The sequence below is a fragment of the Taeniopygia guttata genome, chromosome 3 (assembly GCF_048771995.1).
Source record: "Taeniopygia guttata chromosome 3, bTaeGut7.mat, whole genome shotgun sequence".
NCBI lineage: Eukaryota > Metazoa > Chordata > Aves > Passeriformes > Estrildidae > Taeniopygia > Taeniopygia guttata.
Genome location: NC_133027.1, coordinates 10673305 through 10695559, shown reverse-complemented (window position 1 = coordinate 10695559; position 22255 = coordinate 10673305). Strand labels below are relative to the sequence as shown.

The following is a 22255-nucleotide window of genomic DNA, read 5'->3' as shown; positions in this document are numbered from 1 at the left end:
TTTTTGCTCTTGGGCCTGAGATTTGGATCATTTGTCCTCGGTCCCCAGCTAGGGAAGGAATTGTTTTGTCTACCTACTCTGTGAAGAGAGCTTACTATCCCCTAATATGAAGCTCAGAACTACACACTAAAGCAGCACAGAATCTGAAAAATATAAAAGCTAAAACCTGAGGCATCAAGAGCACCTCTGAGTGGCAGCATCCAATAATGCCTGGAATAAAACACCGGTCTTTCCAAAACAGCTAAAAATCTTTAGGCATCACCAGAACTATGGGGGAGCTGGTTCAGTGCAAATTCAAACCCCAGCATGCTAGACATTAATTTGTTGCTTTAGGCAAACCCCTATTCCTCCTGCTCTATTAGGATGGTGAACTACTCAAGGCAAAGTCTTTTACTGGACATCAATTTGCAACCTAAATTCATAGAGTAGAATCACAGAATCATAGGATGGCTTGGGTTGGAAGGGACCTTAAAGATCATCCCATTCCAGCTTCCCTGACATGGACAGGGACACCTCCCACTAGAATAGCTTTCTCAGAGCCTCATCTTGGCCTTGAACATTCCAGGGATGGGCCATCCACAGCTTCTCTTGGCGACCTGTTCCATTGTCTAACCAACGTTAAAGAAATTTTTCCTATATATAAACTTATTGATTTTTGTTACATCCAATAAAGAAGTCTATGTAAATGCAGATATGGCATCTAACAGGAGGCATCATGTAGACAGGGCATTTGTCTAAGTCCTCATACCACCACACAGCAGAGCTGAGCAAGGCATGGCAAGGCTTTGCAGGAAAAATTGTGTGGATGTTGGAAGTAGCAGAGCCACGTTAGCACATTGCTGCACCTGAACTAATAGTGCTGGCACCTGAACTAACAGTGCCATGCTGAGGTGATCACATCCTGATGTGGGCAAAGTTAGATCAGTAGTTCTGCATTATACTTTGTAATGTATTTGTGCCACAGGCTGTCCTTCCTCAGAAAAGTCATCATAACATGGCTGGCTCCAAGCTTTAAAGAGGGGCACTTTGTTATTTGACTAAGCAAGGAAGATGCCGTCTGTCTGTGCTGAAGGTACAGCTGTAGGTGGTGTTGCTCATGCCACACTAGGGAGGAATAGCTTCCCTGAGGACATCAGAGTCAGAGAAATAGGGAAAGTGAGATGTGAATACAGTTGCATTCATTTTTCCCTGTCCCAGCTGATGTGTGCAGAGAGTGAATGATCCTTGGCAGCAGACCAGGATGAAAGATATTGAGATCAAAGGAGTAACCAGCACACTATTCTGTACTTCACAGGATAGTGTGTATTTGGCACAGAAACTCTTCTGATAAACATTAAAAATATCTTTTTAATGGATATTTTATTCTCTTGACAGAGACTATTTAGGTTTGAAAGTGACACAAAAGTAATTTATCCTCACATGTAAAAATGCACTCTGGAGATAGAGATATCACATTAATTTTACTTATTCATGTAACACTCTGAAAACTAATCTTGGGTTCCTCCCTCAACACTGTAGAAAGAAAAAATTAACTGACTTGGGTACAAGACAAGCAATTAATCTCCACCTGCTTTACTTTGAGATTCTTCTTTCAAAGTAAAAAACCGAGGTCATCTGCACACAATAATTTGTTTTGTACTACAAATTATGCTTCATAATATATTTTATATGTTATTTACTTATTATTACATTTGTTCATCAATTTCTATTTCACAGCACACTCCACAGTCCATCATGTTTTTAATTTCCTCAATCATCTGACATACAATACATAATGCAGTCATGGCTGTACTATGGCTGTACATGGCTGTATTTATGTACTCCCTTTCAACCAGAAGAATCCCAAAGCAGGTTCATAAACTATCTTCTATGAACAGGCTTATAAACAATGGTTTAGGACAAATGTAATTGTGAATCTGTTATACCTTCATATAAATTTTTCCTGTCCTTTTCTAACAGGATATGCATTGCAGATCTGTCATAATATTGGACCTTTAATACTTATTTTTTCTTGCTAGTCAGGAAGCTTCTTCTCTTCTTCACTCTGAACTTTCTCTTGGTTACTCCTGGTGTTCTTATCAGAATTATGAAGCATGGAAAAATTTAGCAAGACATTGCAAAGTTAGAAAAACTGACAGTGAAGGCTACAAGGGAGAACACTGTGTGCTTTCTTTGCAAGACCTCATTGCACCAAAACCAAAACAGAGGCCTGTGTTTGAAAACAGAAGTCTTCTTAAAGGAAGTAAATTACAGTTCAGAGGTAACAAAGGTAGGAAATTATTGGAATTGCATGTCTCCACGGGGCAAATTTCAAGAGCTATTTACACAGCACTGTGAATGATCTAAGTCTCATGGAGCTGAATTAGCACACTGCAGTATGATGTGTTTCCTTGACTTAAAGACAGACAGACCCAAAGCATAAACCAATATTTTTCGCAAGCTCCCAAAAGAAGAGTTCTATCATGTGGAGAAAAGACAATTTTGCTTTGAAGTGAGATTAATATCTTGAAGTTGGTGTTGCATTCATTGATATATAAAGCAATGTAAATATGTATACTCTCCATATTTTTGTACTGGTATGCTTAAATATGGGACTGCATCCTTGGAGAGTACATCATACAAGAAATGTTCTTTCTGAAATTAACATTAATATATTTTGGAGACATGATTTCTCTTGAACAATATTAATGACAACAAAACTTTTTCATCTCTTTTTTCAAGGAAATCAAGCAGAATCATAGAACCATATACTGGGTTGAAAGGGACCCACAAGAATCATCAAAGTTCAACTCCTGGCCCTGCACAGGATATCCCAAGAATCACAACATGTGCCTGAGTGGGTTGAACAAATGCTTCTTTAACTCCAGAAGCAAAACTAAATTTTAGAAAGCACTGCCTTTGGAATGGTTTTGAGGAGCTCAAAAACCAACGGCTCTGATGCCAACTGTCTTCCAGCTCCTCAGGTTCCAAAATCAGGTTACATTTTTTGGTGCTGCCCCTATTTTGTCTGCTGAACAATGGGAGTCTTCGTAGTTTTAAATTATGCTTTCATGAGTAATCCTCACCCAGGGAACAATAAAGTCTTGAGACTCCCAGAAATACCTCAGTAATATTTAACAATATCTTTATGTGTTTCCTGGACTACTATTTAGACAAAAATCCATCCTTTTACAGGGAAACACAATATTTTCTCTTTCAGGGCTACATTTGGAAACTAAAGGCTTGAAAACATTAGTCTGAGAGATTTTTGATGAACCATGCAGGCTGGTGAAATTCAGAACTAAGGCTTTCTCTACTTAACTTTTGGATCTGTTCTCTGAACCAATAATAAATCATCAAGCAGCTAGTCTCACACACACTCCCCTTTCTTTATTAGTATCACCACCAGTAGATAAGCTGGATAATGTTCTTGTCCATGAATTTTGACTGTATTTCTAATGAAATAGGGCTAGGTACATGAGCAGCCAGGTATGGTCCTGTGATTTTCCCTGACATTGAATTCCTCAGGTGCTTCAAGGTACAGCTCTGCATACAATGATTCACAGTGCCTGAACACAGCTTGGAAACAGCACAAACCAAGCAGCATTCCCACCCCAGACAGAGCCACCCTCTTCAAGGCGTGTTGTGGATTTGAATCGCCCTCTGTCACAGCTTCAGGACCAAACATCAGCCCTGCCTTATTTTATTTAAGTGTATGGATGTCATAGTCCTTAGATGAATGATCCTACAGGAGTATCCTCCCATACTTCTGTTCAGGTGCTGTGAACACTCTTCAGCAGACACAGTTGGAAAGCAGGATGAATTGGCATCCAAATGACTGACGGTATTTTACAGTTTCCCACAAGTTTTCATGTTGCAGCTCATATCAATTACGCTCTGAATCTGATAGATCTTTAGGTGGCAGCTTTTCATCCTCCAAGTTAAGTTTCATGTATCCATCAGACATATTTTATTGGTGAATTTGATTCTGTTATTAACCCATGATAGAAATTCCAGGTCTTAATTTCATATTTTTAGCTCTGATGGTTCTCAGTTTAATCCACAGAGCATCACAGTGTCACTTTAGTATATTAATCTTCAACTGCTGATCTTACACCACTGTTCATTTCTGAGACAGAGTGTCCTGGCTCTCTAATCTTACAAGGATCTGATTTCTCAATAAGCAGATTATAAGAATTTTTTATTAAAGTTCTAAATAAACTTATCACAAAACATTCTCTAATTACACTGTTAATTATATGAAGTTATTTGGCTATTTTAGTCACTCTTAAATTTCTTAATTGTGTATTAAAATATCCTTTCTACACCAAAAAACCCTGAAATGCAGTAATGACATATGTGCAGAGTAGGGTTAGATGAGATTCATCATTCATGCATTGAATTTCATAACAAATATACAAGGTTCACTGTCTTCTGTGGTATTTCAATAAGACTTGAACCATTGCTTCGAGTCAAACTTGTTCTGTGTTGTTTTTCTGAGCAAAATGGGCTTACATACATCCCCCATTGGTCTGCTGAACCAGCAATTCTAAGAGCAATTAGTATCAGCACTAAGACCCCCACCAAGACATGACACTGAAATTCAGCAAAGGCTGGATAAAATTGCAGCTTGCATTCTTTAAATATTTATACAGTACATCAAAACAAATGAAACTGGAGATTCCATTTCCAGCATGAGCTGCAACATTGCTTGAATGGGGTCTCCAGTGTCATGCCACTTATTTTCATTTCTTTGATGATTTTTTTTATGACACTTCTACTGAATTACTAATCAGGGACAAGGGACAGAGTCATACTGTTTAAAATCTTCAGTATTCCTAAGAATAAACAGATATCCAGTGAAGCAAGTTAGAGTGAGCTTTAACTCTGAATTATTTTGAGAGCATGAAAATCACTTGCACAGATCAAGTTTATCACAGCACAGAAAAGATGGGTTTTTATTAAAATTTGTATACTAAAAAAAATCACTTAAGAAAAATCTACATTTTTAAAACAAATCCCTCATTTAATTAATCAGGCCTGAGATAAATAATTTCTCATGGAAGTTAATACTGTCTCTGCAGGAAAAAAAAAAAATGCAGTAGATTTAAATAGCAAGAATAATTTATCCACTACTTTATTTCTCTATTTTGATGTGACATAAGTGTAGTAGCAGATCAACAGTAACATGTCTGACTTTCATGTGAGTATGACATTTCCAAATATTTGAAAAAGTATTTAAATAAAAAAATAGAATAGTAAAGTCTACTCCTGCCACAGTGCTCTTTTACAAGCTCTTGAACTTTGTGGTTATGCAGAATTGTGGAATCCAATCCAAAGCACTGGTCTGCATGGATAAAGTGCTGCACACACACAAGTTTCTGCTGTTGTTATTACTTTTAATAGACTTTTTCATCGTTTACATGACATTAAATTTATTTACTAAAGATAGAATGGAGTATTCAGAGTAAGGTCTTGTTCCAAATGTGAACTCAGTGTACAAAATAAAATACTAAAAGGAGGGCATAATAATATATAAAAGACTGCATCCAAGAAAATGGGAATAATACACTTTCTTCTGAGGCTGAACAGACCAAAAATAATAGTACGATGAAAATGAAATATGGAAGAGCCATTTTGGGACTTAGGCAATCCCATTCAAACAGAAGTTAAATTCCTGGGAAGTTGTAAACTCTTCATTATCGAGGATCTCTGAAACAGATTAGAATGAGTTCTGTCAGAAATTACCAAAGTACAACCCTTTAGGGCAGGAGAAATGTGGGTAGTTTCTTGAGATCATTCCCAGCTCTGTGATTCTGTAAGCAGTTCTTGTGCTGGTGCTTGGAGGAGGAAATGGGATGCTCTGAGTTTTCATCAGAATGGTGTCTGTAAAATTCATCCAGTTGCATATTGGAGGAAATATCATTACCATTTTTCTCATTAAAGAAAGCAACAATGTTTGAACAAGATCTCTTGGGTTTTTTTCTTCAGTTCCCTGAAATGTAGGAGCAGAACACTGCCATCCAGCTTTTTGAATAGTGATGATTTCTACAGGAGAGAAAGTCAAAGGACTAAGTCAATAAAACCTTCAGCTGGTCCTGCACATGTACTCCAGTAGTGACCAGCAGAAAGATGCCCATGGAGTAACAGAAAGCACAGTGAACAATTCATTGTTGCCTTTTACCTTGCTTCACAAGATTCTACAGACTTTTTCCAGTCCATTTAGTTTCTTTCACTGTAATGCACCATACTGCCCCATTTTGGAGAAGATGGACAAGGCAGAAATGATGGCTTGACTCTTATTCTTTCTCTGGTAGGAATTGAGCTTTTGCAATGACAATAAGACCATTAATTGTAGTGAGTAAACACACCTTATTAAATGTTTGAAACCTTTCACACTGAGAGCCTGTAGCCATGGATGTCATTATTTCCCTGCACGGGGAGAGGAGCCTTAGATTCTGTCCAAATTCCGCCGTTTATCTTCTAAATAGTAGTTTAGAATTCATTATATGCCAGGATGATGATGACCTATCTTATTAATCTTACCTACCTTACAAATCTCATAGATGAGATGCCATATTTTAAAGCCTGTATTATTCTCTTATGGCAGTGAAAGCAATTTTTTTCTTGCAACTTTGTTGATAAAGTTGCAGACCACACAAAACTATGCAGAACTGTGTTGAGGCAGAAATTAAATTTCAAAATAATCTTCCAAATGAAGTGCATTTCCCCAACAAGGGTGTCTCATGTAAACATGATATCAAAGCACAAAGCTAAAAGCTGTGAACCCTCTGCCTGAACTCAGTTCTAGAGTAATTCTCATCAATATGAATTTGTGCTATTCCAGGGACTTGTGAACTCATGCAGAATTTCTTCAAGCCCATGTTCATTCAGCCATTTAAGCCTGAGTTTCAGAGTTTTGACTTTCAGAAACCTCCCCCTGCAAATTCAGAGCTAAACCAAATCCACCAGCTGAATCTCATCTGTTTATGTATTTATTTATGTATATGTATCATTTATTTATTTATTGGTCCTAGAATAGAAAGGGTATGAAATCCCCTGCCTGCTACTAGATTTTGTTAAACACCATCTGCTTGACCCAGGCTTACTAAAGAATTGCTAAGGCTTGTGTTCTATCCTTCCTCAGTTCATTACAGTAGTGGCCAAAGGCCAGTTCTTTCTTTTTTTTTTTTTTTCCTCTATTTTCTCTCCCCAGCCTCATAGCAGCATATTACAGTGAATTTGCAGTGTCTCCCTCTGCCCGTGATCTGAGCATGCTCATGAAGTATTCAGCACTCAAGTTCCTGAAGAAAATTCTGATTTGGCAGAGTTTCAATTTCTACTTTTAAACACAAACACTATCTTCCTTGCCTTGGCACTCTCCTTGTTTTTCTGTCAGCCTTTTCCCCTCCCTTCCTCCTTGCTATGTCTGCCTTCCCCCTATCTCTCACTCAACTCCTCAGTGAATAAAGCTAACACTCTTAGAAATATCCATGTTTATACAGTGATTGTCTTAGCTTAGAGCAGTGCTACTGGGCAACATCATAAATAAAACACTGTTACAGGGCACTGTTAGACAATCCATATCTTGCTCTTTTCTAAACTTGTATGTGTTTCTCTCATTTGGAAAATTGTTTTACTCCTTGTCAGTGTTTCCTACTGTTCAAATTTTGTAGGTTTGGAATGATGCTGCTTAAGGCTTTGCCTTACTATTGCACTGATTTTAGGGAAACTAGAATTTGAGACTGAGCACTGCAATTTCCAGCAACGATAAAGTACTTCTGTGTGACCTAAAATTTTCTGTGGTAACCAGGTTCTCAGAAGAAACATTTGTACCAATATCAGGAACATCAGTGCAGGCAGACCAGGAGCTGCTGAATGATACTCGAGGCAGCTCCCAACACGGAGCATTCTGCACTGTGTGCCCAAGGAGCTCTGAATGCAGCTCTTGCATCAGGGTATTAATGGAGAGAAGAAAATGGTGTAACTGAACTTTGCCAACCTGTTAAACAAAAGTCCTGACAGAAGGAGGCTGTTTTATACCTCCCCAGTCTTTCTTAAGTGTACATCAGCATGCATGGTTAACTCTCACCTAGTGGAAGAGAAATACTGCTGTCCTTGTGTAAAGAGTCCTGGTAAATGCCTAGTAAAATTAAGGCTGGGAGAAACTCTGCTCTGATGGTTTCTGTGGTAATTTTGCAATTGATCTCAACTGCTTGGGGATTTTCTTCTTTTCTTAAGATAAATGAGGTCTGTGGAAAGTTCTCTGAAGGAGACAGAGATTTTATGGACAAAATAGAACTTGCAGGCCATATTTGGGCTTTTCAAATATTTTTCTGTCATGCATACTAATTTACTAGATTAAACTGTATTAAAAATAAATCTGCCTATATACACACTAATGTAACATTTTAAATAGAGTATTACAATGTATTAAATTACAACTGTATCCTTCTTGTGGTTTTTTTTTCCTTAGGGGCTACATCTACTATTTGTGATGGTTTCTTTCATTTGCATTTGTGTTTTTTGACTTTCACAGGAGCAACTGTTTGCTGCATTCATTGTGATTTATGTGCAAAGGGAAGCATATTCATATTAAGCATATAATAAGAGCCCTGGAACATTAATTTACATTTTGCTGGCAATCACAGTGACTTTGGCAACAGATTTTAGATGACCTTGACATTCACATCTAAAACACATGTGATAGCCAGCCTCAGCCTTCACCCAACTGTTGATCTTTTAAAACAGTGAACATAAGATAAAGATCTGTTGTGGTTCTCTTCTCAGCTCTCCATAACATTTCATAAATAGGTCAGTTTTAGCATGTTTATATAAATTGATTCCCCTTCTGGGAATGCTCGGCTGTGATAAACAGTTCTTTCCAATTAGTTTGGGTTGGTTTTTCAGATTACTATTATAGCTTAAAATATTTTAAATGTAACTATCTGCTAAATCAAGATTTTTTTTTTTTTATCTGTAAGTGACAGATGAACTGAAAATTCCTGCTCCTGTTCACTTTAAAATCAATGTATCATTCTCTATGCATATGGACATCACCTTTTTGACAATACACAGAAAAATGAAGATCTAGTGGGCAGAACTGTGCCCACTACCATGAGCCATTTTAGCCATAAGGAAGGACCTATTCAGTTCGATGAGGCTTCTTTGGTTTCTAATCCCTGACTTTAACAGACACCGTTGATCTACAGGATCAACAGTGTCTTGTCATATTTGCAAGTTATTCTGTTGGCTTACGGGCTTCTACATTCCTTTAGATGCCAGCCATCCTTTTAATTCTCATTAATAATCCATTTTATTTGATTTCATTGTCAAGTCCATTTCTAGAAACAATTTGCATAGAAAGTCATGTCAGTTGGTGAATCAGTCATCCAATAACCTTCACCAGCAATGAGTGGCAAAAGATGAATCAGATGTAAGAAATTATAAGAATTCATCTCACAGGACACAGTGTACTTCCAAGTTTTCAGCCATTATTACACATCTTGACGATCATATCTTTCTTCAGACTACTTAACAGAAAGATGGTGACAAATCTTGTGCCTTGACTCCTATTTTATCAATATCACTGAAGCTTGAGGGGAGAGACAGAGGCTCTAAGTCTAGCTCTGCTGCTCAGTTTGTGGTAGGTTAGATCTGACAGCAGATGGAATCCCTGAGACATGTCAATTTAATTTTAGGTTGTGTGTCTAATGCACATGTTGCCAATTACAGTAGTGTATGATGTCTTTCTAGGGAGGAGGTCTTTCTCTCTCCCACTGGGTGAACATTCTAAGGATAAATTTTGCAGAAGTTTTTTTAAATCTGGGCTCAGACATGTTTTAACAGCCCACATGAATAGGGGAATATCATTGAAAGATCATTTCTGACTCTAGAAACAAGAGATGCCTCTCCCTCTATTCTCTCATCCAGTCTTTTAGTACTAAAACTCCCAGAAACAGAGCAAAAACTCCATGTTTCAGATGGACTTCAGTGTTCATGTGGTTGTACAATTCTGAGCAAGCTAAGAACTTCAAAATTCATTTGCCAGTGTCTCAGGACCACACATAGGAGGAAACAAAAATCCCAAAATGGGCTCTCAAATGAGGGTTCAGACCCAGATTGGTGCTATCTAGCTCCTTTGTGGAGAAAAATACAGAAGAGACAGGAAACTAATATTAGTGTCCAAGTCAATGTCCTGTTAAAGGCAGGACAGCTTCTGATAGCACTTTTCTCTGGGAGAGGAGGAGGTGATGCTTCCCTAATCCAAGTCTTCTAGCCCTTGGCAGCAGTGAAAGGAGCTCTGCCTAGAAGAGTGAGGCAAATCCTTTGCCGGAGAAACTGTGGTGATTATCAAACTGCTGGGTAATTTTTTTACAGAGCAAATATCATACCTATTGCTTGTTTTATGTTCTCTATTCTAAAAAGACCTTGCCTGTTTTCTTCTCTATCCCATCACTTCTGGAAGCCTCCAGTCCCTCTCACTGCATCGGCCTGGCTCCACAACCACACCAAACCATCACAGACAGGACTCCAAATGAAGCTGCCACCAGACTTCCTTTTAGCAGGAGGGTATAAAAAGCATTGCTCTTCTTCCTAAGGAATACATTCATGATACAACATCTATAGCTCTCGATTTTAAACATTGTCCTACAGACATCACAAAAGGTTGAAATTATTGCATCCCTAAGTTTTTTAACAACATGTGAGATAAGATGTTTTTGTTGCATAAGCAAAGAATTTAAGTGTTCATTTTAACTGTGTAATCATAAGTCTCAGAGTCAAGAGACCCATCCCTGACCCACTTCACCAGATGGCACTTTTATAGCTTCAGAACCATGTTATCTAAAGAGCCAACAGCCATGGCCGGTTTGGATGTTACCCTTAAGACAATATAGGACACTGAAGCTGAGTTTTCTAGAGCTCAAACTTACCATTCAACCTTTGCAACAGCAAGAAATAATAAACTTACATGTGTGACACACAACTTGCACCAGCCTACACAGACATTGTGTCTACAGAATACCTATAAAAAATTAAGTAGAACAATTTTTATTTGCATATAATGTAGATGAAAATGTCAAAATATTTAAGTAAAAGTATTTTATGCTCCTCTTCAAACTGATTTTTGCAACAAAAGCCCGGGTGTGGACGTTGACCTAAAAATAGATTCTGAGACATTCCAACTTGACTGTAAACCCTTCAGCATGATCATGATTTTTGCTTCTGAATACATGGATATTTGTTTGACCCTGGCAAGACAATACTCTGTGTCTGGAATTAAAGAAAAGAAAAAAGACATCTGGTTTCTGATTCGCCAACATGAGAGGAGTGACCAAGCACCATCCAGCCACCATATGAGTACAATAAGTTAAGCTTCACCTCTGTTGCAAAGCCTAACTCTAAACACTACTCTTTCTCTTGCCAAATGACCCCTTTCTACAAGTTTCCAAGTTTCACAAGAAAAAGGGCAAGATGCAAATTGTGTTCAAGTCCAACTTGAATCTGACCCAGTTGGAATAAGAGAAGAGAATAAACTGCCACCCACACACAGTTTGCAAGCAGGAAATAAAATTCAATTGTTTTATTTATGTATATTTATTTTTTGTAAGTATCTGCATTGTGTACTACCAGAGGATGGGTGTCTGGGTGTTAGGCTGGGCAAAACACTGCAATTCATTTTCTGTAGAAATATCCTTTTGCTTTTTTGTTAATTAACACCATCAAGCCACAATTTCCATGAATTTTGCTGGCATAATTGATTCAGACACCAGATTTAAAGGAGTCATATATGAATATTCATCAAACCTAGAACTGTAAAAATATTAATTGGAAATATTATTCACACATCTAATCAGGAAAAAGCCAGGCAGCCAGTTCAGCCAGTGACAGTTTGAAAAGCAAATATTGGCTGTCCACACACAATTTACATAGCAAAGATCATTTGGACAACATAAACACTGAAAAACACTCATACAGTAAATATTTTTTCATTAATTTGACTAATTTTTATTATGCTTTAAACAAACACTCTGAATATATTTTTATTTTCTCCACTTTTGCCAAACTTCTGTTACAGATTGCTCTATCTAAGTTACGGACTTAAACACAAAGCCACAGACTATGTGGCTTCATATGCTGTGCACATAGATGCATCAGTGCTAAGTAAGAAGAGTGGCTGGTTTGATTAAACTGTTTTGATTCATTTTCTACTTCGTTCTAGATCACAAATGCTGTTAATTTTGGTGTCTCTTTAAGACATGCTACTTATTATATTGACTTCATGTGGGTGGGTACAGGATGGTTGAGTTGTCACTGTGAACTGTTTCCATTACAAAGAGATTGAAAGAATACAGGAAAAAGTTCTCAAATTGAAATACTATGAGGTGGTCTATACTATAAAGTGATCAGAAAAATCTTTGGTACAACCAACTCAGAATTTTAAAGCCAATGCCCATTTTGTAGCAAATTTCCTTTTGCAGATCAATCCTCACTTCACATCAGCAGAAAAGGTGGAAGAGTTAAACCTAAGATTACCTTCCTCAATTAGCTTTTCAGTATTTTGAGGGCTAAATCATTCCCAAGATCCAAAATCTCTTGTAACTTTCCCTGAAAAAGTTGAGATAAACTGTAAGCTCTACCATCTAGAGAAGTCCCCCACAGGTCAAAAAGGGTACATAAAAGTAGCCAAGGAGCCATGCATGCGCCTATTCATGCATGCATGTTCAGACAGGAATTACTGCCCTCAGCAATGCCAAACTCAAGAGTAGTTCATATTCTCAACAGGATATGGTAGCTTCTGCTTCTGAAAGAGTAACACAAAAATAAACTGAAGACAGATACATGTTATTTTGGAAATATAGAGCCAGGCTTAGCGTGTCTTAACCACTTTTCAGTGTCCAATTTATTATTTTTTTCAATCAAAAGTACAGGTCATAAATTCAGGATGTGTTGTTTTAAAAGTCCTTTTTATGCCTATAAAACTAGGCAGAAGAAGCACTACAGTATTCTAGATAGTGTTGAAATATCACCATAAAGTGAATAATTTCACCCTAAATATATTGAAGGTATATTTCTACATGTTTTTTTCATTTCTGTGATGTATTTTTGTTTATATAAATATGTCAATTTTTCTTGCAAAGGCATTTCTACATTTGAACTTTTTGTAAACTGTACACTTTCAATCTGTTATGTAAAATATTTTACCTGTGTTCCAAGAAGTTATTCTGCAATAAGTTTTTGAATCTAGATCAGAAAAACAGCCTTTTTAAGGACTAAACTGATTTATAGCTTTATTAAGTCAAATGTGTTTGTTTACATTTTTTCCTTTTGTATCCTGAGAGCAAAAAAAGCAAAAATAAGGGGGGCACAGAATTCCTCATAGAGATCTCCACCTACCACTTGAGAAATAAAATACTATTACATGAAGCACTATTATTAGTTTTTGGTCCACTGAGATTTTTGATAACCAGTTTAACAGTTAATAAACTTTTCTTCCACCGAGAGATAGCACATGGAGAAAACTGCCTCTCAGAACTTTGGATTTTACAATGTTTCATGATTGAAGCTTACTAAAGAGTACAAGCAAACACATCAGTATTGTAATGAGAGCCTGATACAAAACTTTCCATATGTCAGGCTGACCTCCCAGTCTTTTATCAGCATAAAATCCAAATGTAGGAACTTAAAATTCAGTTTACATGACTTCTCTTACTCTGGCTAGAAAAGGGCTAATTGATGTTTTGTAGTACTGCAGCTTGCTTTCTCCATAGCTGGGTTTTCATTACAGCAGTTGCTACATTGGCTAACAGGGCTCAGTGTCTGAATTAGGATTGGAGCCAAAGACAGAGTTGCTGTGCCACAGCTCCCTCCACAAAGCAGCAAATGATGCTGAATGCCTGGACATTTTAACATCAGTGAATCTATGGCATACATTTATTAGCATAACAAGACTGTGCTGCTGACCTAGTTTGCTTGTTAAATTAATGGAAGTTGGAGAAACTAAAAAGAAAATCCTAGAGGGGTTTCATTTCTGTGCCTACTTGGTTGGATCAGTAATTCCTTTTATTTTCATTTCTTTTCTCCTGGCTGTATAACCAGATGAATTTGTTTTAGATTATTTTCCTATTAACTAAAATTTCCCAGAGGTTCCTGGTATTTGCGTTCAGCTATTTCAGTAGCAGATATAACATTGCACTGGATACACCATCTACTGAAACAATGACGCTGTAAGGAAATCAGACACACGTTCCCTACAGATAATTGAGCTAAACCATACTGGTGTTGCCAAATCCACCTTTGAGTCACACTCTTCTCCATCTGGAGACCTACAAACACTGGTCCAAATGCAAGGAGTGATTTATAAACTGGGTACCCTACTGAAACCAACAATCATGAATTAAAGTTCCAAAATCAATTCTGTGAGTGCTAAATACCTGCAGCCAACAAAGCCTTTAGTTGGGACTTTCTTGCACTTTGTATCTCTGAAAATTGAAACACTATGTGTTTGGTGCTTGTATGTTAATTTTGGAAGTTTGGCTTTGGAATTATGACTTTCAAATCCCTGTTCACACCTCCAGGTTTAGTCAAGCCTCTCTTGATCTTTTTCTTTCATATTGTCCACAGTGGCAGGAATTGGTCTGACAAATATGCCAGGGCCAGAGAGACTTGCACCCATCATTTCTGCTTCTTTGTTTGGCCATGGAATTGCCCAGAAGAGGAGCTTGTTCTCTCGGTCACCGTTCAGTCCTTTCTGAAGCATGTCGTTGCTCTCACAGCAGTGTCAGTGGTGATAAGAGCTTTGTTCTTATGATCAGCTTTATCCATGTTCATTCTACTTTTGCAAGATTGCTCTTGAAGGGAATTTGGTAAGTCTCCTGCACCCCAAGAGAACAGGACAGTATGTTCCATCCACTCAGGGATAAAATGCCTATCTCACTAAAATCATGATAACTGTATAATAGATATTTCTCCCAAAGTCAGAAGAAAAAAAATCCCCACCTAGTAAGGGGTACAAGACCTCAGTAAACAAGACAAAAAGTCTGAAGCTATATTTAAGACTTAAACTCTGTGCCGGAGGAAAAGAGAAGGAGGCTTTGTGGATCACAGTTTCTGAGTAAATGGCACCAAGCACTGAGTCTTTCTCGCTGACTGTTTGACACTGAGTGAAATCTTTGCAGGAACTTAGAGTTGTTTCCATAATGTGATAATCGAGCTGTTACCAGTTCAGTGGAAAGGTTGTGTTCCAGAATATTAACAACTCTATCTGGTTTCCCCTTCTGTTCTCTCCAGTGGAGGGAATTACTTTTGTTACCCTTCATATAATTTATATGCTTGATTAGGTACATTGGAAAGCTAAGGAAACTGAACCATTCATTTAAACATTGAGGTGCAGAAAAAAGGGAGTTTGATGAAAACACTGTGTCTCTGTGAGTTTTCTTCCTTCCCCAGTTTGAAAATCTATTTTTTATTTTTGCAGCACTTTGACATAGACTTATTAATCCGTTGAGGGAAATAAACAGCTGGAAATAAACATTTCCCAACTGCTGGAGAGACACTAACTGTTTCCTAAGCCATATCCAAGTGGTCACCAAATAAAAGCATAAAGGAAAACCAATTCTTGGCCTGGATCTGAGTCTGTGCTAATGAAGAAATCAACAGAAGAGGGCTGGGTGAGTCATCCTTCTTTAAGTATCATTAAATATCCAGCTTCTTAATTATTCATTGGTTGCTAAGACCAGCAGCCAGCACTGTGCTCAGAGTTGTTCAGGACAGCCTTCACCACACAGTCTAAATTTGGCATACCAGTAGTATCCAACAATTCACTGGATGTTCAGTAGACATCCAGCAATGCACTTGAGGGGTGGTGAAAGCCAGAGATGTTTGTAAAGTGTTAGAGAATTCATTTTCCAAGCAAAGTGCATTTTAAGGAAGAACACAAAAATAAGTACACAATAGGCACCAAATGACTTAACTGACAGTTCAAAGGGAAGCCATGGAAAGTGGCACATTCTTGATGGTCTGTGATTTCTCCTTCTGCCACAGATGATGTTATTTCTCATGTTCCTTTCAAGAACACTTACATAAACCCAGTTTTGCATGTGCAAAGAGATAGGGAAAATACTGCCAGCCTGTAGCCAATATAGTTTCACTCATAATACAAAATTTCTCCCCTGAAGTGAAAAAAAAATCATCTTGGGAAAAAAGAAAGAATTTTGTTAAAGTTTAGACATTCCAAAACAAAAATAAAAGTGTGTAATTAGCTGTCCTAGCACCATGCTCAGTTACAACGAAATGCAACTCACACAAAAAAAATACATCCTCCAGCCCTCATGACAGTGTGGCCAGCTGCACATCAGACTGGAAGAGGCACCAGCATGAGGTGCCTCTGTATGCAGCAGAGACATCCAGGAAAGAGGAAAACGTGCAGTACAGAGGTGGCTGTGCCTGAAACACTGAGGTGGCCTCAGAAGTTTGTGTTAGTTTGGGGCGAAACATGGTGACATGTTATTCTTGAGGTTTGAGAGTTCGACTAATATGAGATGGAAGAGCCTGGAAAGAGACTTTCCTGAGCAGAGGAAGAGTCCCACAGCCCTGTACAGCTGTGTACTGCTGACATTCTGCTTTGTTCTCTGCCATGCAGTGCAATCTTCCCTCTGGACATGTCTCTGACCAGCCTTGAGGGCTATGGCAGGTGAGGAAGGAGAGCAGGGAACACACTCATCAACATGGAGCTATTCCCAAAATAGCACACAGACCTCACCTACTTCATATAACTTTAGATGAGATCTGCTTTTACCTATTTTTATATTTCCTAACTGGGAAGTTTTATCCTCTCTTCTCTGAAAATGTACCTGAGGCTTCTTTTCTTTAGCCTAGTATTGAACTCCTGGAAAATGAATAGATAAAAAGCAAGCCTCAAAAGGATTTCCAAGACATATATAAACTGTAATATCTTTACATACATTTGGAAGAAAGCCATGTTGTGTCTGGACAATGCTTGAAAGGATAAAAAAAATTGTTAAATAGATTCATCATTCACTCATAAAATGTGATTTGAGCAGTTCCAGCTTGAAACCAAAAGGCCAGAAACAGAAAAGGTGTCATGATGAGAGAAGGCTGGAAATTATGAGGTTGTTTGAACCAAGTGAAGAAAGCAAGACCATGAAGAGATGAATTAATGCAGAGACTTGGAAAAACAAAGATTTGTAGTGAACTTCATTCTGGAAGACTTACTTGAGCTTGATAAAGAAGATCAGAGGGTAGCAAAAAAAAAAAAAAAATCAGATTGAAATAGAGTCATCAGATCCAGTGATGTGGCAAATAAAAACGAAGTTTCAGTAGCGTGTAGGCAAATTAAAATGGAGCTGAATAAAAGGCAGAAAAAGATTGAAATGAGCAGGACATGAATTCTATCAACACTGAGGAAGAAAAAATATGAGAGAAAGATATATTAGAAATGTGAATTTTTTTAAAAAAATCAATATTACCTGAGAAATAAAGGTTGAAAAAGAAAAACAAAACTTATCAAGTCTACAGTACAAGTTGATATATCCTGTTGAAAAGCTAGTAACTTTTTCTTTTTTTTCCTATCTCCTAGATGACATAGACTAATGGGGACAGAAGACAAAGTGGTAAATTAAAACTTAGAAAAATTAAAAGTAGACAAAAAAGCAATAGTTGGTCTCAATAGTATGGGTTTAGTGGCAGCAGGAAAACCATTACTAGGCCTAATGCACAACTTCAGCTGTAAAACTAGAATAGCTGTGTTTGATTCAGTCAAGTCAAGTTGATGTAAAAGATATGAACAAGCCCATAAACTCAGATTTCATTATTACACACAAATTATGTAAAAAATATTGAAAATTAAATGTGACTTCCATCACTCAAAGATCTAGTAAAGACAGAAGGCACATTAGAAATCAGGAAAAGGGACACGACATTCATCCCTTGGGAAAGAGCTGAGGTCCCTCATATGATCAGAACACATGTTCTTCTACTCAGACTTAGCAATAGAGTTCTCTAGCTGTTCAAATTTATTTGTTCCTTAGAAGATTCAATAAGAAAGCAAAATGAACTGACCTTGCAAATAATTTATTAGGGGTGACAAACTCTGTAGACCAACTTTTGGTAATCACTGACACTGATCAGATTGTTGGTTTTTTTTTCAATAGTCACTGAGTCAGGAACTAGAATGCTACTATAAATTTTTTATATGTTTGGTGCAATGTCAGACTCCAATAAAGCGTAGAAGTAAGGTGTAGGGGGAGTCAGCACCAGCAGCCAAGTTACAGGTGGAGGACAGAATGCCCCTTTTCAGTGATTTACCACATTCTCATCAGGTGTAACTGGTAGTGGAATTACAGCCCCAGGGAGCAGCGCAGAGGGAGATGTGAACTGGAAGTGGCAGAGATGTTTGAGCCTGACAGGGACCCTGGAACAGCCAGGCCTGAAAAAGGGCAGAGGGAACAGCCTCAACACAGCCCTATGCTGAAGGCACTGCTTGCTGAACTTGTGGACAAATGCAGAGTTCCATGAAAAGCTGGGAACATTTTAGAGCAGATAGGCTGATGTTTCTTTGAAGTTCTGCTGGATGCTGAGCACACTTCAGTTACTCCTTGGGTTTAAATAAGGTAAACTTGACTGTGCAAAACAAATCAATGGCTTTGCTTGTGTCTCCCAGACTGAGAAGTGATTCTTCCTAAGGGAAGGGAAGTTTCATTCACTGCTGCAGCTCTCTGAGCAGTTAAATATGCATGTGGCCAAACTTGGTCCTTGTAAAACCCAATTGACTTCATTCAAAAAACTCCTATAAAGATGACTGATGTCATTGGAGTCCCACCAGGGATGAATTTGGCCCATGCCATTCCTCCTGTGTAGTCACTGAATAGGAATGTAGAGAAGAAAAGCATACTGGACTCTAGGACTCCATCTCTCAACAAAACTGCCAGAGCTGAAAAAGAATTACACGTGAATATAAATTTGTCATACACAATCCATTAGATCACCCAGATCAGCCCCTGCTTTCAGTTGCCCTCAGATGAATTGGAGTTTCTCCTTTCACTACTGTGGGTTGAGCAGGAGTTTCTACATGAGTGTGCCAAGTCTCCTGAGAGCAAAATCAGCAGTATTACCCCCAATTTGCAGATGAGGAAACCGAAACAGGGAGCCTAAGTTACTTCAGCTTACATGTGGTTACAGAGGTAGGAAAGGTATTGAAACTACTTATGGCTCCTCACCACTTAGGCCATGTATTGCTGTGATATATCTTTTATTTTCCGTCTCCTTTCCCCATCTCTCTTCTCCCCTGCCCCCAACCCCATCCACATTGTCTCTAGCCACACAACTGGGAAGCTGGGATTAATCCATCCCTAGGGAAACTGGGATTAATATACAACTCATGCGGAACCTTTAGAAACCCAATGATTTGTGGTCCCCTTTTCAGAGGCACATGCAATCCACAGCTGAAAAGTAACTATTTGCTGTTCCAGTGCACATTCTGAGAGAGGCTTTTGCTCTGTTTCATGAATGTACACTGAAGACCCCATCTGACAGGATTTCTTCCTGCATCTAACAAAAAAACAGGCTTAGTAGGCTGTGCAGAATCAGGCTCTTGCGGAGTACTAACAGTTTATGGGCAGAAAAAGAATGACTGGAATGCAAAGGGGGGGAAGAGAGCAAGAGATGTGCCAACACATCTTTATGTTTTCCTTCTGTAACTGGAAATGGTTAAAAAAAAAATGAATTAAAATTTTAAAATCTGTATTTCCCTTATAAATCTTGCAGGAAGGGGCAACTAGAGTCAGGTGCCCAGTTTTTTACTCTTGCAAACTCCCATTCTGTGGTGGTTTTATTAAGAAAATGCAAAATTTAAAGCAACTGTGAAAACAGAATCAGCTCTCAATTGGCAGACAGAGGCCTAAGTAATTTTTATTCACTGTATGAATGTCAAATTAAGACACATGCAAAGATAGAAAAGAAAAAGAAAGAGAAGGAAGACAAATAACAATTTAAATCGTGATCCTGATTCAAAAGACACATTTCCCATCTAATTCCTCTCATTTATTTTGGGGTTTTGTACAACTTATCTCTTCTGACTCATGATTTCATCTTTACTTTGCTTTCATTGGAATCGCTGAACTGGTACTACCTAGAAAATTTCAAAATGCTGGAGGGAAAAGGCGAACTGTTCCCTCATGCAGCTGGGAGCATGACCAGATAGATAGCCTTTGTTAGCACCAGGGTAAAAGTGGCCTTCTGGCAGGAGGAAATGCACACATATTTAAGTGTAGAACAAGTGACATTGAGAGGTTGTATGTGCACCCTGTGCTTGGCATGCCCATGTAGTTGTAATACATCTGTATTTCTAATTATGTCAGTTCTGGAGGTTTTCTTTTTCTTTTTAATTGCACATAAAAATGCAGGTCCCAAGAAATTCTTGGCAGTCAGATCACCAAGCTTCAGCTTTTCAAATGAAATGCTTTTCATGCCCAGCTGGGAGGAGTGGTTTCTCCACCTTTTCGACCCCGCAGCTCTAATGGTTCCCAGGAACCAGTTACTGACACGGTTTCTTACCTCGCCACGGGTGTTTCTGTTTCCCGGTGTTAAGGAGACGGTGGAGCGACCGTGGGAAAGCCTCGGCGGAGTGACCCGAGTCCCTTCCTCCCTTCCTGTGGACCCGACTCGGGTTTCTGCCTCGTAGTTACGACCCCTGAAAACCTGGTGCCGAGCGACAGTGCCCTTTACTTTTTCTCTCGGCGACAGGATCCCGAGTACATCCTTGTTCCCTTACTAGGTGCCAGGAGCGACACAAGAGGGACGGGGAAGTCCGTCGGGGATTTTCTCTCTGATTCTCTGTTTAGAAGGGCAGGGAGGAGGATGAACCACCCAGAATTCAGACTGCCCCTCAACGCCGTGTCAATGCTCGGGGCTGCTGGTCCGCCCTCGGCGCGGCACGGGATGCGGTGCCCCTGGCCGGGCAGCGGGGCACGCCGGGGGCGGCTGGCGTGTCCCACGGCAGCTCCGGGCAGCGACCCACGCCGGGGAAAGGCGGCGGCTCCTGCGGGGTTTGTGCAAGGCAATCCCACTAAACCCCCACGGAGGACCAGGGTGAGGCGCGGGAGGCGACACCTTCAAATTGCCTCCGAGAAAAGCTGCCGAGCAAACATCCCGGCCCGGCCCGGCCGCGCGGAGCCAGCGCCGCGGCTGCTCCTCGGCTGCTCCTCGCTCCGCGCAGGAGATGCCGGCGGAGCGGCGCGCAGGGCTCCGCGCTCGTCCCGCCTCCTCCCGCGCAGGGCCAGCCCCGGCTGCCCGCAGCTTCCTGCGGGCTGCACCCCGCACCCCGCACTTGCTGCTTTTCAGATGCCAAAACCTAAAGTCTTCTCGCGGCGTGAGATGCGAGTGGCGGGTGGGCAGCAAAGCCGAAGCAAAGCCGAAGCAAAGCCGGCTTCAAACCCTGCCCGTGCTCCCAGCCCCCGGAGCTGGATGCAGGCACACGCAGCACTTCGCATCCCGAGCTCCCCGAGGACCTTCCCACGCTGGAGGTGGGTCCGCAGCCCGTTCTGCAAGTGCCTTTTCATTAGTTACGGTGCGCTGAAATGGGAGTCCAATAAATAAGAGGGGGAGAGAGGTTTCTCCCCCCTCCACTTACGCTAAATGAGTTAGAACCGCACACTTTTTCCTGTCCTTGATGGGATTCTTTGACCAAATAAAGAAATAATTACTAAAAGCGGCAGGGGGAAGGTGAAAGGAGCCGCGCTGGAGCGAGCGGCTGGCGCTGGTGAGTATCCCCGCTCCGGCCGAGCATCCGCGCCGCGGCCGCGCGGGAGCCGCTGGGCAGCTCCGAGGTCACCTCTGCCGCATCGCTAATTTGCAAAAAAAAGAGGCTTCTCTTATCGCGGGGGCACTGACTTGTGACGGGAGGAGGAAGGTTTAGGGTTTGCCGAGAGGACGAGAAAGGACGGCGGCAAGAAGCGCTTCAAAGGCTCAAGCGGATGCCCCAGCGCTGCGCTCTCTCCCCCGTCTCGACCCAAAGAGGTTTCGCAGTGGAATAAACATCTCTGATCTAAGACAGCTGCCGGGAATCAAAGGCCGCCCCAATCAGCGCGGAACGGGCCGAAGATGTGACTGAAAAATGCCTGTTCTTGACAAACGCGGGAATGGGGGTGCGAAGGCGTCTCTCCCCGCCGCGCCTCCAGGCACCGAGAACAGCAACAGCTCACCCATTACTCATCTGATTTGTTTTATAACGCTTCTGACACCTAATCTTATCAGCTAA

General features: G+C 40.0%; 1 long non-coding RNA gene across 5 annotated transcripts in view; it reads right to left on the bottom strand.

The window, feature by feature from the left end:
- Positions 1–22202, bottom strand: part of LOC121469659 (uncharacterized) — a 319414-nt gene extending 297212 nt beyond the window's left edge. For 2 of the 5 annotated variants that reach the window (XR_012054822.1, XR_012054821.1), the window contains exon 1: positions 20554–22197. This is a non-coding gene — a long non-coding RNA (uncharacterized lncRNA). Of the gene's footprint in view, positions 1–20553 lie in introns of all 5 variants that reach the window. The other 3 variants (XR_012054825.1, XR_012054824.1, XR_012054823.1) reach the window with 3 other exon arrangements.
- Between the last annotated feature and the right edge of the window lie 53 nt (positions 22203–22255).